General features: G+C 39.3%; 1 pseudogene; it reads left to right on the top strand.

The window, feature by feature from the left end:
* Positions 1 to 1,019, top strand: part of LOC120555025 — a 33,691-nt pseudogene extending 32,672 nt beyond the window's left edge.
* The last annotated feature ends 13,981 nt before the right edge of the window (positions 1,020 to 15,000 follow it).

Genomic DNA, 15,000 nt, shown 5'->3' with positions numbered 1-15,000 from the left:
GTTGTGTCTCGTTCTCTCCGCACGATTCCTGTGAACTCACAGTGGACACAAACACAGTGAACAGATACCTCAAACTGTCTGACAACAACAGGAAGGTGACACGTGTCAATGAGGATCAGCCATATCCTGATCATCCAGAGAGGTTTGACTGCTGGTGGCAGCTGCTGTGTAGAGATGGTCTGACTGGTCGCTGTTACTGGGAGGTCGAGAGGAGAGGAGGCGTTTATATATCAGTGAGTTACAGAGGAATCAGGAGGAGAGGATACAGTGAAGACTGCAGGTTTGGATATAATGATCAGTCCTGGAGTCTGTTCTGCTCTGATGGTGGTTACTCTGTCTGTCACAATAAAATAGAAACACACCGCTACTCCTCCCCTGTCGCTAACAGAGTAGCAGTGTATGTGGACTGTCCTGCTGGCTTTCTGTCCTTCTACACAGTCTCCTCTGACTCACTGATCCACCTCCACACCTTCAACACCACATTCACTGAACCTCTTTATCCTGGGTTTGGGTTAGGGTTAGGGTTTAGGATTGGGTTTGGGTCACATGGTTCCTCTGTGTTTCTGTGTTCTCTGTAGGACGGAGAGTCTCCTGTGTACAGAAACACTCACACGCTGACACACAAACAATCTCTTTGTAAATTATACCAACACAAAATTACAAGAAATCAATGAATGTAAAAATAACTGTTTGTTAATGTTTTCAAATCAGGTTTTGGGACCATTTCTGGGAAACCTTTTACTACATTTATTTGGCACTTTAGTTACTTTGCAGATTCAGATTATTAATTTAAAAACATCAACAAATAAATAAATGATGTATTATTATGGACAATGATAAACTGTATTGGTGAAATTCACATGCTACCAAGCAAGTTTTAAAGTCATTAGAATAAGCTCCACTGTAATACTGTCTTACCCCTTTTCCACCAACAAGAACCAGGCTGGTTCAGAGCTAAAGCTAGTGCCGGATCGGAGCGGCACAGAGCCAGGTCTTATGTCACTGTATACATCTCATCTTTCTCACGCCGTTACGCGCGGAAACACAAACGCACCATCAACAATGGCGGACGCGTTGCTTTGCTATTGATGTTCATGGCTTTGCGGAACTACGTCAGCATCCAATTTCGGAACCAACGTGTTGCGTGCAGCTCGCCTTTATAGTGCAAGAAAGCAGCTTGTTTCCTCTTCTGACCACTGCTGTTTTGTTTAATCGCCGCGTACATCGCGTTTATCTGCTAATTCAAAAATGGCGGTCAAGGTAACCCCGCCCAGCCGCTGACGTTAGCAGTTCTTACTTCTGGCCCAGCAACTTAGGCTCTGGCTCCAAACCAGCACCAGCTCTGCCTTGGTGGAAAGGGGTATTGGTGATCACAATGGCCCTCATTTATCAACCTAACGTTGAAAACCAAGCGCAGATATGAGCGCAGAGAACTTACAACAGGCTTCCGCCGCGATTCATGAAACGTTAAGTATCACACCAATTAGAAGAATGGTCATACATTGATAAATGCAGAGGCTGGAAACGATCATAATTTAAATGTCACACCCAAATATATTCCGGTTCTGAGGCCTCGCCCTACAATTTACAACATGGCGAGGCGTAATCCGGCTGAGAAGCGGCACTTTTGAGATTGAAACCCTGATATCTCAGGTTCATTTTCACCTACGTGCGTTCTATTTGGCAGCCTGAAAACTGGTATTAAAGGCTGTAGAAGAATGTGGAATGGAGTAAGAGATACACTGATGCAGTCAACAGTGTTGCCGTAGTAAATCGGACTCCAGCTGAAGTTTATTTCATTTATACATCCTTGACATATATATGCTATAGTCCTTATCGTAATATACAGGCTTATATTGCAATCTCTTAAGCCTACATGTAGCTGTACCTTTATTTAAATAAACACACAGTAGCGGAGTTTATGCAGTGTCTTTTATTTTACTCTTGTTTTTTCATGAGTCAGAGCCTGAGGGAGAATGCATGATCTGCCATTGCTAATGAGTGATCAAGTGATGACTTGTTCTTCTCCTGTTAAACTGATTAAATGCTGCACCGGCAAGTCCACACTGACTTGAAAACTTGCGTACCACGAGTTTAAACTTGACTTGAGATTTGATTGTGGCCTCCACTCATATCCATATTGATAAATGCCGGAGCTTTGCATGAAAATGACCTTACCGGTTTCACGCTTGTTTTCTGTCGTACGTTCGTTTCGTAAATGAGGGCTAATGTTTTCTTCAGAAAGCTGCTCTCCATTGGTTTAGATGGTTTTGAGAGTGTGGACAGCAAGAGGCAGCAGATCCACAGATACTGAAATATTCTGCAACATTCAAAATGGAGAGAAACACTGAAGACTAAAGATCACTAAAGTGTCAAATTTGTTGCAGACAAATGTTTGCATCCTCTGCAGCTGTTTAAACTTTTAAATAAATAAAGGAAATGATGAGATTGCTTTCTGTCCGGCTCATTGAGCTTTTAATCTCATCTGATGTCATTAAAAAGTTTAATTTATATTATTATATCGTAATTGTGAAAATGAGATGAATGTTTTCAGTGATTATGTAAAGAAAGGCATGTTGAATCACTTTTATTCTGATTATAATGAATGTAATAAGTTAAAAGTTTTTGATTCATGAATAAAGAGAAAGAAACAATGTCCTGAAATTTAAATTGAGTTTAAAACACTGGGCTACGTTACAAAAGAAATGTAATAAACCATTGTCATTGTCAACTACTTGGGAAGTTAGGTCTTCCCAAGTGTGTTGACGCAAATGGGAAAATTCTTCCCAAATATCCAACTGATTTTGGGATCCTTGGCATGGATCCAGGACCACCAAATTTAGTCAAATACTAAAAAGGTTGCAAGTCTTTAGCTATATTTTAAAAGGTCATGAACCCAGATCTTCACTGAAACTTGGCCTACTTGGGTCTTGACTCAAACTCCATAGCAAAGAGTTCCCATACATACCTCCCAACCATCCATCCATCCCTCTTTATCCGCTTATCCGGGGTCAGGTGGCAGGGGGCAATAGCTCCAACAGAGGACCCAACCATCCCCACTGGTATTCCCAGTTGGAGAAGGACATTTGGGATGAATTTGACCCTCATATTTAGCCTTCCCTAGCACTATGAGACAATAAGAATGTGTTTGAATAGGGCATTTGGTCTTTACACTGTCCTGATCCAAAATGGCAAAGTCTTCCCAAAAGTCTGACTAGACTGGTCTTCAACCTCCCCAAGTTCTCTCACTCCTAAATTGTGGAATGAGCTCCCTATTGACATCAAGACGCGAAAAGCCTACACATCTTTCGCCAAAGGCTAAAAACACATCTCTACCGACTGCACCTCAGATGAAAAAGATATATATATTTTACAGCACCACTTTCATATGGCTCTTTGTAGTTTTGCATATTTAAAGCTAATGTACTTGCACTTACTACTTGTTGTCTGGAGTTTGAACCTTCAGGGTTGAAAGCACTTAATTGGAAGTTACTTTGGATAAAAGTATCTGATAAATGACATGTAATGTAAGTCCTATCCAAATGTCCCAAAGTAGTTGGGTAAGTAAGTTTGTCCCATGGACTGATGGGAAGAATTCTGACATAACAGGTCCTAGGAGACACATATATTCTTATTTGTCAGAAAAAGCGGAAAAGGGAACAATTGGTAACAAAGGGCCAAAAAGAAAATAAATTAGATTATTGCGGTTGTGTTTGTTGTTTCTGGCTCCCAACTCATAAGAGTTTCTTTCTGCAGCATTTATTCAGAGACAAACAGAAACGTCGCGCTGTACACTTACTTCCCACTTATTAAGTAAAGTGCGGATGTATTCTCAGCTCTGATAGCCGACAGCTGTCTGCTCTGAGCGCTGACACCGCCACACTCTCTCTCAGGTACACACTCAGCTCTGAGCTGTTTCTTAAAAACCACTTCCCCGCTCTTATAACACGATGATATCCTGCCAGAGCTTCCTGTATTTGGTCCGAAAGTCCGAACCATCCAAAAAATGCTTTCACACTTTAAACAAACCCGGACTATGGTAAAGTTTTGATCCATACTTAGATACCTCTTTTGATCGGTGGGGGGTTTTATTTTTGGGTTTTGGGTGGGGGGGGGTGTTTTTTTTTTTTTTTTTTTTTTATTTTTTTTTTTTGGGACATCCATAATAATGTTAAATTATAAAGGGGTTTAGAGCAGTGGTGTTTTCTAGTTTGTTGTAGTGAATATACTGTAAGTTTTTCCCTCCCAGCATTAGACTTCGCCCGTCCCAGCGCGACAACCCCATAGGGTTTTGTAACGTTACCCGATTACAGCATCGGCCTCATCTGGCTCATTTCCTGTAGTTTCTGTAACGTTAACGTCTGCTGCAGCGTCGAATCCGTGGCAGTATAGCTTCGGGGCGGGGCTTACCAAATCATTGAGAGAGTGGAGTTTAAATTTGCTTTTGTTTCATATATTTAGCTACTTGAGTGATTCACATTTGTTAATTTCAAATTTCGCGGAGGAATAACCGCCAAGCAACTGGGTTGTTGTTCTAGCGACTCGCAACACAGACAGGGTGAATTTATGAACGTAAGTGTGAAAGTTCTCTCACAAAACAATCATCGTTACGTAACAGTAACCATGAGTGGGGAATGATGACAACTTGAGGTGAATCAGATACTTTATTGCAGTAAAAGTACTAATACCACACTGTAAAAATACTCTGTTACAGTAAAAGTCCTGCATTGTAAATGTTCCTTCAGTAAAAGTGTGTGTCATCAGTAAAATGTAGTATTAAGTATGAAACCATAGTAGAAAGAGTAAAGGATCCAACCAGTTGTGTGTTTAATGGTGTCATCATCTCAGCTGACTTACAGCCGTTATCGGTCGGCTAGTTTTCTTTAGAATCAAACATCAGATTTTATAAACTACGTGTTCTGTGAGCAGTAATCTTATTGTAAAGAAACTAGTAACTAAAGCTGTAACAGATGAATGCAGCGGAGTAACTAAAGTAACTAGTAACTAAAGCTGAAACAGATGAATGCAGCGGAGTAACTAAAGTAACTAGTAACTAAAGCTGGAACAGATGAATGTAGCGGAGTAACTATAGTAACTAGTAACTAAAGCTGTAACAGATGAATGTAGTGGAGTAACTAAAGTAACTAGTAACTAAAGCTGTAACAGATGAATGTAGTGGAGTAAAAAGTCCAATATTTCTCTCTGAAATGTAGCGGAGTAGAAAAGAAAAGTGGCATGAAAGAAAAGACTCAAGTAAAGTACAAGTCCCTCAACATTTTACTTGAGTAAATATACTTAGTTACATTTCACAGCTGATGACAACTGACAGCAGCAAAGAGCAGATTTAAAGTTTTATGCTCACAGAGATTGTGGCAAAATCTGGTTGGGTTACCTGAAATAGTAACGCCACATTCAGCTGACAGATGCAGCTGATTGGTTGGGAGAGAGAGAAATGTGAAGCATAGTAGTCTTCCTGAATCAACTCATGCTTTATTTGAACTATTTAAGTCAGTATCTTTCCAAATTGCAGCCTTTTAACATACGTTAAGATAATGTTTTAGTCTAACACAGACTGCTGAAGCCTCATATTCATTTCAGCTGAACGTTTAGAGTTATTTGTACATCTTTTTATCAAATTTTTTAGAGGGATTGTTTCAATTTACTGCAGCAAACATTATCGCCATCAAATTAATATAAAAACTCTACACACAGTGGATTTAAATTGAGTTTGAATCGGCATCTGAATGTGACAAATTCAAAGGGACAAAAGGCAAGAGCACTGAGGACAAACTGCGTCGCTTCAGGCAGCGTGCCACCAACGACAAATCACAGTGAGCGCGTTTGACGAGTTTAACTCTGCAGGCTGTTTGTGGAGGATGCAGTGAGCCGTGTCATGTCATATATACAGTACATATACAGTGACCTCTGCCTCCATCCAGCCTGGGACACCCAGCTTTACATCATCACTTCTAATGAAACACTGAGTATGCAGCACTTTTCAAGCTACAGATATATAACTGTACCAGTGTGGTGTACTTATGTATCAGCTGATACGATTACCGATCTGATACCGGTGCGTTATCTCACGTCATAACCAACCCTGTAGTAGCTTGAACTTGTTTTTGTCTAGGTTTTACAACAGAGCTTGCTTACATGGTGGGGTTAGTACCAGGCCGCCTGTACTGAAGAATGAAAGGGTTTGCTGCCTCACCTCGCTTTCTGACTCCAGGTTCTTCTGAAAAAAGTGTACTTCGTCAAAATCTTCATTGTCTTTTCTTGAGTTTTTCATGAACAGACAATGAAGATTTTTGTGAAATCTTGTGTTAGAGGTGATTTGAATGTAGTGGAGCTTCCCTTTCTGCTGACTGTCTGTATCCTGTCCTGCAGCTCTGGCATCAGCTGGCGTTCGCCGGCTGAACACAGAGAAATAAAGAGCTGAATCACTTCGCCTGAAAGCTCTCACACATAAAATAACACATTTAACCCTTGTGTTGTCTTCCTGTCGACCATACACTCCTGGGTCAACGCTTTTTTGTCGTTTGTTTCTTCACTTTTTGACGTTTTTGTCCTTTTTATAGACATTTGAGACTTTTTTTCCACTACCACCACTAGTTTTACACTTATCCTTGGAAGCCATTGCCAGTAGACCTCATTCAGTTTCTTTTCAGTTAATAAGCTGAAATTATGAATTATTTCTGACTAATAGTTCAGACCAAAGGAACATATGTTGATGGATAACCACAGACGTAAAGTTTAGTCAGGATGAGGTTTTGAAACCATTTTTTGTTTTTTTCTTCAAAAGTGGTCCTTCATTTTACTTGCTAATAGTGTTGAAGGGAACCATCCATGTTGTTTTTTGGGCAGTTTGGTTGAAAGAAACCCAAATTTCTGATATAGAAACTTATAAAACGGGTCCTATTTGACCCTAGGACAACAGGAGGGTTAAACACAAGATCGTTCAATTCTTTTCCAACACGTACAAACTGTGGGCTTCAGTAGCTGCATGTCCCAGGAGTCTCCATCACTGTCTAGTGTCCCTCTCACAACTTCTGTTGTTTTGTAGAGTCTCGTTGCCAGACAGGGTCTGGAGAAAAATCACTCTGAGTTGTTTGCATTTCTTTAAACTAATCACAATCGTCTTGGGGCGGTGCTAAGCTCCAGACGCAGCGACAGTGGCTCTGCTAAATAGTCTCAGGAAGGAACTTGTTTTGGTGGAACATTTGCACCCCGCAAAAGAAAACTCCACATACAATATTAACCCTTGTGTTGTGAAAACTGAAATTGAATACTTTTTAGACACTTTTGTGACGCTTTTTTGACACTATTTTGACACTTTCTTTTCAACATTTTCTTAGTTTTTTTTCACACTACCGTCAGTATACTGTACACACCACTCACACCAATGTATTACCACTAGTTTTACCCTCATTGTTTTTTGAATTCATGGTCAAGAAACCTTATTTATATGAAATTATATCAATTTCTTGTGTTTTGTCAAAGTTTGGTTTCAGGATACTGTTTTGAAACCGTTTTTTGGGAGGAAACCCCCCCCCAAAAATTCAATAAAGTAGTGAACTGATCCTTCGATTAACTTGCAAGGAACTTGTTGTATGGAACCATCCCAAATTTCTGATGTAGAAACTTTTAAAAAACGGGTCAAATTTGACCCAAGGACAATAGGAGGGTTAAATGAAGTTATCTGTTGACACAATACAGTAACGTATAGATATTTATTTATTTTAAATGAGCTGATATATGGTTAAACCTTATTGGCTCTTACCAGTGTATCACCATGTGGACTTTGTCAACAGCAATCCCACCAATCAGTCCCAAAAGCTCCCAGTTAGAGAGGAAACTATATAACATATTCTTTATAAAACCTCCCAGTTAGAGAGGAAATGATCTAACATATTCTTTATAAAACCTCCCAGTTAGAGAGGAAATGATCTAACATATTCTTTATAAAACCTCCCAGTTAGAGAGGAAATGATCTAACATATTCTTTATAAAACCTCCCAGTTAGAGAGGAAATGATCTAACATATTCTTTATAAAACCTCCCAGTTAGAGAGGAGATGATCTAAACATATTCTTTATAAAACCTCCCAGTTAGAGAGGAGATGATCTAACATATTCTTTATAAAACCTCCCAGTTAGAGAGGAGATGATCTAAACATATTCTTTATAAAACCTCCCAGTTAGAGATGAAATGATCTAACATATTCTTTATAAAACCTCCCAGTTAGAGAGGAAATGATCTAAACATATTCTTTATAAAACCTCCCAGTTAGAGATGAAATGATCTAACATATTCTTTATAAAACCTCCCAGTTAGAGATGAAATTATCTAACATATTCTTTATAAAACCTCCCAGTTAGAGAGGAAATGATCTAAACATATTCTTTATAAAACCTCCCAGTTAGAGAGGAAATGATCTAACATATTCTTTGTAAAACCTCCCAGTTAGAGAGGAGATGATCTAACATATTCTTTGTAAAACCTCCCAGTTAGAGAGGAAATGATCTAACATATTCTTTATAAAACCTCCCAGTTAGAGAAGGAGATGATCTAACATATTCTTTATAAAACCTCCCAGTTAGAGAGTAAATGATACACACACACATCCACACACACACACTAAAAAATAAAGAGCATGGAGGAATGTGAGTGGTGATAATCAGTCATCACCTCTCTGCTGCTTTATTATCATCAACTCTCACTGAGGGAGATTTTCTCTGGCTGTGTGTTTCTGAATCTGCAAAAAAATATATAAGCATATCAGCTGTAACCGTGTCCAAAGAGTCTGCAGCTGATCTATCTGGATATAATCCCTCATTGCAAATAAACTATTTGATATATAAACCAAAGTATGAGACAGACTTTGTCCTCATGATGGTGCCAGATAACCAAACGTTCACAAAGAACAATCCATCCAGTAGTTGAGACATATTTCCCTCACAGTGGATAACTCAGAGGATCACCAAAGCCACTATTCTCAGACATATCTTTTCAACAGTTGTACAGACCGTATATTTGAACAGAAATTGTCCATAGAACTTGATTCACAGTTGTATTCATAGATATAAAACATATATATGGTTGTATTTCTGTTTGTTTTCATTCCAAATTGCATTATAGGACCTTGATCTGGGCTCCGACAGCTTTCGTGGCCTTGGAAGGCACAAGCAAACAATTTTTATCTGTCTGCATTTCAGCTGTTAGTAAGTGTGTATGAAAATGAACAAGGTGCATGTTTTATTGGATGTAAGATTATTATAAGATAAGATAGACTTTATTAATCCCACACTGGGGAAACTCCTGTGCTACAGCAGCTCAAAAGGAAAAATGTTCTACACATCAGAATAACACAAATACACATCAAGTAGACATAGGAGAAAAAAATATACATAAAGTATAAGAAATAGAAAAATATAATTAGTTATAATAATAATAGTAATAAAACAAACATATGTACACAATAAACAACCTTATATAAACAGATATACAGATGAATAGAGATGACATATTGCACAGTTGGAGATGACAAACAGTGATAAATAGATAAATATGCATAGTGCAGAATATTGTCCAGTGATGGCTCATATTGCAGAGACAGCGAGCAGTGCTACATTATGATGTTATATTAAAGAGTCTGACGGCTGCTGGAATGAAGGACCTGCGGTAGCACTGAGGTTGCAGCAGTCTGCTGCTAAAGGAGCTGCTCAGGGAACTCACTGTCTCATGTGGGGGGGGATGTTAGCCAGCCTGGCTAACATCCTCCTATCCCACCTCCTCTATAGTGTCCAGAGGACAGACCAGAACAGAGCTAGCCCCCATGTATAGTAGTTTAAAATGTTTGGTTTGGTCATGTGTTATATATGTGGGTTCTTGTTGGATATCACTAATGCTAGCTCACCTAGCGAGCTATTCACACCGCTATCCTAAATTATTACCAGCACTTGGATTAGTGAGCGTTTCACACACGCTAACAACATGTTTCAAACCGTGGTATAACCTTGTCTGGTTGAGATATGAGGACAGATACCTGTCATATACTTGATATTTTGTACCTGTGTGTGACGCGATACCTAAGTTGAGTGTGTCTCTGTGAGGGATGAAGAGTGTACATATCATAGGTTTAATTTACCCCCAATTATAGAAACTGGACAGTGCAACCCCCTCCTAAAGACCTGTTATAATTTCCTTTACACATTAGCACCGTAAGTTGATGTAGAAAAGGCCCAAATTGTTGCAGAAGAATTCAACAGAATGCAGGAAATTGTGTGTTTGTGTCCAAAATGTTGAATCCAAAGTTGAGTTGAGGCTGTTTTGTTGCTGTTTCTTATTTTTTGTCGCTCTATTTGAGCCTTTTTTTGCTTTTGTTGACATTTTTGTCACCTTTCTGACGCGTTTTTATTTGACTTTTTGTTACTTTTTTTTATGTACATATTTCTATGAGGGATGAAAAAGGCTCCTGTGGGTCATTTTAGAGGGTAGGAACAAACTAGTGATATGGTAGTGTGGCTGACAGCACCGGCTGCATCAACAAACTACTGATGTGTGTGTTTGTCTCATTGTTTCAGACTCAAAACATTCTGGTCCTGGCATGGTTTGAAGTTTCCCTCTTTCCTGCTGCAACCAGTCTCTCCGTTCGAGTCTCTCTGGATGTCACCTTCTCCACCGTGGAAAATCCCTTCAAGGTTGCACACTGTGTGTGTGTGTGTGTGTGTGTTCTTGTTTAACTATATTCATGGGGTCCAAAAACCGGGAGTCCAGTATACTTGTGGGGTCAAAATGCTGGTGAGGGTAAGGGTTAAGGTTAGGCATTTAGTTGTGATGGTTAAGGTTAGGTAAGTGGTTAAGGTTAGGCATTTAGTTGTGATGGTTAAGGTTAGGAGGTAAGGGGCTAGGGAATGCATTATGTTCAATGACAAGTCCCCAACAAAGATAGTGCCACAAACCTGTCTGTGTGTGTGTGCGTGTGTGTGTGTGTGTGTGTGTGTGTGTGTGTGTGTGTGTGTTTTGTGTGTGTGTGTGTGTGTGTGTGTGTGTGTGTGTGTGCGTGTGGTGGACACTTATCCCAGCATTCCGGTGTCCCCCGTTAGCCGTTAGCCGTTATCTCCCCAGGTGTCGGGGGGGGGCGAAAGCTGCTGGGCGCCCCGGCCCTGCAGAGCCTTGTATGGCCATGGCCCGCTGGCCGAGCAGCGAAGTAACCAGCTCCACGCAGATACACGCGGCCATGTTTAGAACAAAGCCTGCTTCTGTTAAATTTAGAGCAGTTATCGGACGCAGCGCTGCCTCCTGACAGCACTCTCTGCTGCTGCTGCATCAGGACCAGAGGTGAGTACACCTCGCGAGAAGGGACAAAAGGAGCAGATTTACACCCAGATGTAGAGCGGATTTACACCCAGATGTGGAGCAGATTTACACCCAGATGTAGAGCACATTTACACCCAGATGTAGAGCACATTTACACTCAGATGTAGAGCACATTTACACCCAGATGTAGAGCACATTTACACCCAGATGTAGAGCACATTTACACATAGATTTGGAGCACATTTGCACCCAGATGTGAGGGAGGGAGCTGGTGTTGATTGTGTTAATAATGTAGTGTTGAGGCAGATTTCCCAAAGTTTTCAGATCCTTTACTGCATTAAAAGTACTAATATCACACACAGTAAAACCCCTGCATTCAAAATATACTTAAAGTGATGGTTCGGAGTAATTTCATAACATTTGTCGAGTTAGCGTTATCAGCTGGTCAGCTTAGTGCGAGGTGCTAATGGATCCACGTTTGTATCTTGCAAGAGGTACCCCACTAATAATGCCCAGAATATTACAACTTCTACACTAGTACAAATAGTTTCTGTACTTATAAAATGAGGCATTAGAAAGTTTGTAACCTACAAACAAAAACTCATGGGGGTGTTTGGCTCCAGGTCATGGTGCAAAGCAGCCTAGGGTGAAATTACTCCAAACCATCACTTTAAAGTATTAAAAGTAAAGAAAAATGATTTTGGAAACTGAGTAAAAAAGTGTCTAAAAAGAGTTGAAAGTGTCCAGAAACGACAGACTGTCCTTGTGTCAAACTGTCTTGTGTGTCAGAGTAGTGGAAAGGAAGCATTTATATTACTCCCTTACGTCTGTATAAAGGTGGCGTGTTGATGTCTTAGCATTAGATAACGCTGCATCTTTAAATGATCCAAGACAGCTGTCTGTATATAAGCCATCATGACATTTGTGAGATGATACATGATTTACAGTTTTTTCGATTGCTACGAGCAGTGGGCACAAGTGTTAGTCACATGTGCAAAACTCTAACTACAGTCTGCACAGCAGCAGTTCACTGGACCAGACTCTAGTTCGTTTCTCATCGCTTAAACACAGTTTTCAAAACTCTACACACTTATCCCATGACTTTAACCACAACGTGCACAACACTGTAGATTTACAGCACTTTGTTCAAATGCTAACACACTGCTGTCAACACTGTTAACCACACATTCAAAACAGAATAGATTTCAGTCTGGTGCCTATCAAACACTGCTGATTGCAATTTTAGCTGAAAGCCTAAGCAGGTGTCTAGTTTTAGACTAGTTAGTGAACATATATGGTATTTTATACAGAGAAAGATCAGAAAGACTTTTTTGTATACAAGCACACCAAATAAGGAATGAAACAATTATAAACTGTACCGTTTGAGAGAAACGGGTAAAAGAGCAAAGATACCAATATGTCCAGGTCAGATGTCTGAGGTTATATACACAGCTATAAAAAAAAGTGAAAAACACAATATCTTTACAGTAGTAAAACTGTGTTCTTACTGTTTTTCAGAAAGTAATGGAGGTGAAAGCAATAGAAACACCACATTCATTTGTATTTAGAGATGATGAAGACATCCAATGTGATGAAGGAGAACTTGCCACATGATGCTGGAGAGAGGCAGGATTAGTCACACTATTCGTTGGTACTGTTATTGCGCATTGTACTTCCTTTAGTTTTCCCCCCAGTAATTCCATAAATTACTAGGAGACAAAATACTTTATTGGAGAGAAACTGCTGATTTTCATTCCTTCTTGTTTACCTTATGTAAAAATTGGTATGCTATACAATCTATATTTTTCCTTAAATAAACTGTTGAGTAGTGTCAAGTCACTCAAATTGTTCAAACTGTAAAGATGAAAAAGTTAGTAATTTGTGTATTGGTGTTTGATGCCTAGTGTTTTTACCCTCAGTGTGTTCTGAGAGACAGTGTGTGTTATCTCTAGTGTGTGTGTGTGTGTGTGTGTGTGTGTTGTTATCTCAGTGAGGCCTGTGCATACTGTTTTGAGACGTGTGTTAGAGTTGTGTTGCTTTGAATGAGTTTTGCAGGTGTGAACTGTTTAGTTCAAGGGTGACTGTGGGTAGTGCAGACTGTAGTTTGAGTTTTGCACATGTGACTCAGTTGTGCCCACTGTCGTTCTAAGGCAATCGGAAAAACTGTAACTAAGATTACTTTGAGGACTGGTCTCACAAACAAAATTTATCCAAATATTCTCTCCTCTTTTCTGGCAGAGCTCAACTGTAACCATAAAGATGTAAAGTTATCATTTAGTTTGAGATAAAATGTAATCCCAAAAAGGGATTCAGATGGTGTCGGCCAGAGAGAGAGAAGAGAGTAAGAGGGAGAGAGAGACACAGAGGGAGGAGAGAGAGAGAGGGGAGAGAGGGAGGGAGAGAGGGAGAGAGAGAGAGGGAGACACAGAGAGGAAGAGAGAGAGGAGAGAGAGAGACAGAGAGGAACATAGTTAGAGAGGGAGAGAGAGAGGGAGAAAAGAGAGAGAGAGAGGAGGAGGGAGGAGTGTGATGAAGTAGGAGCAGGGCAGCAGTGTGTCTTTGGGATCACTCGTTGTCGCTCTGCCTGCCCCTTTTTCGTTTTTTGTTTAAAAACTCTTCTGATGTATTCGCTGGAATCCCTGATAAAAAAGCGTTTTTGTTGTTGTCTTTGATTCCGAGACGGTTTGAGTGACGGTAGGTTCATGATTTTCTTCTTCTGTACAGTAACACTGTGATTTATATATATTAATATATATTTTAGTATGGCAGTATATGGTGATGTTATAGTAAAACTAATGTTTACTGGAGTTTGTAAAGCGTTGACTCTGAGAAACCCTTGTTGTGTTATTATCAGTTAAATGAAAAATATATTTTTGGATAAATGATAAAGCATCATATTTAATAATAACAAGAGCAGAGGCGGAACTACCCAGTGTCAGAGGGATATGCATCCAAAAAATATATATAAAAAATAAGTGTGCCGACATCATCATGTATGGTATATCAGCCACTGTAGGTCTACCATAATTTAGAAATAATAATATGTATACATATATATATATATATATATATATATATACATATATATATATATATACATACATATATATATACATATATATACAGTACAAGGCCAAGTTTGGACACACCTTCTCATTCAATGTGTTTCCTTTTTATTTTCATGACTATTTACATTGTAGATTCTCACTGAAGGCATCAAACTATGAATGAACATATGGAATTATGTACTTAACAAAAAGTGTGAAATAACTGAAAACATGTCTTATATTTTAGATTCTTCAAAGTAGCCACCCCTTTGCTTTTTTATTAATAAGGGAAATAATTCCACTAATGAACCCTGACAAAGCACACCTGTGAAGGTAAAACCATTTCAGGTGACCTACCTCATGAAGCTCATTGAGAGAACACCAAGGGTTTGCAGGTTATCAAAAAGCAAGGGGTGGCTACTTTGAAGAATCTAAAATATAAGCATATGTTTTGAGTTATTTCACACTTTTTGTTAAGTACATAATTCCATATGTGTTCATTCATAGTTTTGATGCTTTCAGTGAGAATCTACAATGTAAATAGTCATGAAAATAAAAAGAAACACATTGAATGAGAAGGTGTGTCAGGACAGGGATGGGGGGATCATCTTTTATGATAATAATACATGGCGGG

Source organism: Perca fluviatilis, unplaced genomic scaffold (assembly GCF_010015445.1).
Source record: "Perca fluviatilis unplaced genomic scaffold, GENO_Pfluv_1.0 PFLUV_unplaced_scaf_10, whole genome shotgun sequence".
NCBI lineage: Eukaryota > Metazoa > Chordata > Actinopteri > Perciformes > Percidae > Perca > Perca fluviatilis.
The sequence above is the reverse complement of the archived record's forward strand: the minus strand, read 5'-3'. Positions and strand labels throughout refer to the sequence as shown.